Source organism: Phallusia mammillata, chromosome 1 (assembly GCF_965637545.1).
Source record: "Phallusia mammillata chromosome 1, kaPhaMamm4.hap1.1, whole genome shotgun sequence".
Taxonomy (NCBI): domain Eukaryota; kingdom Metazoa; phylum Chordata; class Ascidiacea; order Phlebobranchia; family Ascidiidae; genus Phallusia; species Phallusia mammillata.
The window spans coordinates 9,321,247-9,323,906 of NC_137252.1; positions in this window are offsets into that span (position 1 = coordinate 9,321,247).

Consider the following 2,660-nt stretch of genomic DNA (forward strand, 5'->3'; position numbering starts at 1 on the left):
TCAGCAAAGTGTGGAATGGCAAGAATCGACGAATCCTAACAAAAGAGACAAACTTTTTATGTATAGGTTTACAGGATATTTGTCTTCCGGAAAGAGTATCTTTTCTGGCCAAACGCATATTTTTGCGTGTAAAATCATGTGTTGGGTTTGCTGCGGTCAAAGATAAATATACTAATTGTGTTTTGTCATCAAATGCGTGTAAACAATTTTAACAACATAGTTTATTTACGGCTCATACATGCGCGTCACCAAACCTGTAGTTTAAGGAAATGGGGGATGCACGTCATCAACCCCATTTGTGTTTGCTGGATGCAATGCGGGACAAAAAAGTACCTTTAGCCATTGATTAATAGATTCCAGACAAAGAGTTCATGTCGTTGAATATTCGTTTAAAAACATGCAAAAAGTACGTATTGATAATTAAAAACGTATTGAAACAAAGGTTTATGCGCTGAAATGCTTACAAATCCTAGAATAATGTGTCCAAAATTCAGAGCCGTACGGTTCAAGTTTTTGAGATATTGGTATTGTGTTTACTTTGCTAGTACAAAACAGGGGTAAAATATGAGAAAAAATAAATGCAGCAATTTTTCCAATTTATCAAAAAACGCTTATCAGTTTTCAAGCCTTCTGCAACGGTCTCCTAATATCTGTTGGTTGCTGTTGTTATTAAGTCTCCAGTGATGGCGTTTGAAAAGGTTTTATCATCTAGTTGACGTGTATGTGGGTTTTTGCTTGCTGACACAGTACCGCTTAGTCAAGTTTCCGCTGCACCGTGTTTTATTCGGCGTGTTGGTGTTCTCTTCAGCAACACAACATCCGGAGTTTACGACGTCATCACTCTGTGCTCACTCGTCATCTTCCAACGAGTAGTACCTAATGAACCAGTTCCTGTGGGCAAAACTGTTATTCATCCGTTCCAATGTGCTGATGGATATTGTTTTGTTCGTTGAGAATGTTTTTTTTTATCATAGTACAGTGGAAAATGAAGTTTATACTGTTGTTTTAGCGTAGTTGTAAAAGTACTGTTCCTTGTCTCGACTTGGCACTTACTTTAAAAATAAGTTAAGTGAACTATTGGTAAGTCCAGTGTTTTGGAACACTAAAATTGTCCAAATTTTTGAACCGCGCTATCCCAATTTATTCACCAGGTCATTGCAGTTTGGAAAACGAGTTTTTGAGTTTTATTCACTTAAATGTTTTTCCCAGGCTTAGTCATAAAAAATAACCCCAAAAATACTGGATGCTAGAGAAATTTCGAATTTACATATGTGTCACTTCAGATGCCAAGACAACGGCTCATTTGATCGTAAATCACGTGTTTTGTGTATCGAACTGTAACCAAATCACTTCAACACAGCTGGGCGTGAAAGCCCACGCGCTGGGTTAAGATCAATGTCATGCTGTTTCCTGGGGAGACCAAACCTAGATCGAAAATTCTCTGTGTGCAGTTCTATACTGCAATCTTACTATGCATTTGTTTCCAATGTGCGTACGGCGTACACTACACACCGATTGCAGGAAAACCCTAAGCCTTTGTGACGTAACAGGGAAGCCGGTACAGCTTAATGAGAAAGCGGAAAGGGTGACGCTACAAACGCCTCGCCAACATTGTTTCAAACTTAATGACTAGCTATTGGCAGCAGGCGCCTGCGTGTGTAGTGTGAGGCGGTCCTTCGTGCTCTGAGAGGTCACTATCCCTATTACTGCTCGTGTTCAGGTGTTTTACTGTAAACAACTTACTTACGCCTTTGTTTTCTTGGCCACTCGTTGGTACTTTCGAGAGTATTAAAGCATATGGTGTGCAGCTGCATCGAAAGACGTACTGTTACTATTATGAAAGGAAGTTAATGTGCATAACCGCCTGTTTTGTGCAGTGCAAGGAATCCAATTGGTGTCCTGTTTTTTACGTTTGCGTTTAGGAAGTTTTTTAACGAAATACGATCTGTAGTGTTTCAATGCGGTTGTCCACATTAAACTATGTTTATCTTTTTTCTGAAAAAAGGTTTGTAACGTGCTGAGTGCATTTAGTCTCAGCGGAAAGAAAATAGTTGTCTGCATGTTTCACGTTGTATATACGTCAAAAAATTGCGGGGTATATTAAAACTGATTTTTTAAGTTATTTGCTCATAACCAATTGTTCAAAGTTTGAAAGGAAGACTTATACGTAAACAAAGTTGTTTAAACCATTTGTTTCTGCTACCCTATCGTACTTTAGATCGCTTTGTTTTATCTTCATAGTTCCTTGGTCGCTGGGAAGCAGATGGGGCAGGTCTGAGCTGTTTGTAAACTTGTTATTGCGCGTGCACGTCTGAATCGGAAATCGATGTTGAGTTCATTAAACGTCCACGCAGGAGGCACATGAAGTGACATTAGCCCCTTACGCGTGTGCATGCGGTGTACTTCGCTGTGGGGTGCCGTGCAGTTCAGCTCTGCGAAACGATGTCTTGAGTCGTCCCGCGACACTGTGCGTGAACGGCCAAGTCTCGAGTCATTGAACCGTGTTGCAGAGCCCGACGGCAATTTAACGCTATGTGTTGTTGTGGCTCTGTCGTCTTAATAAGGCGTTGTGCTTGGATTTTGACCAAAGACGTTAAGTATCAACAGCGGTCAGAAAGCTGGACAAACCAAAAACCCAACCCAAAAGTTACTTATCCAAT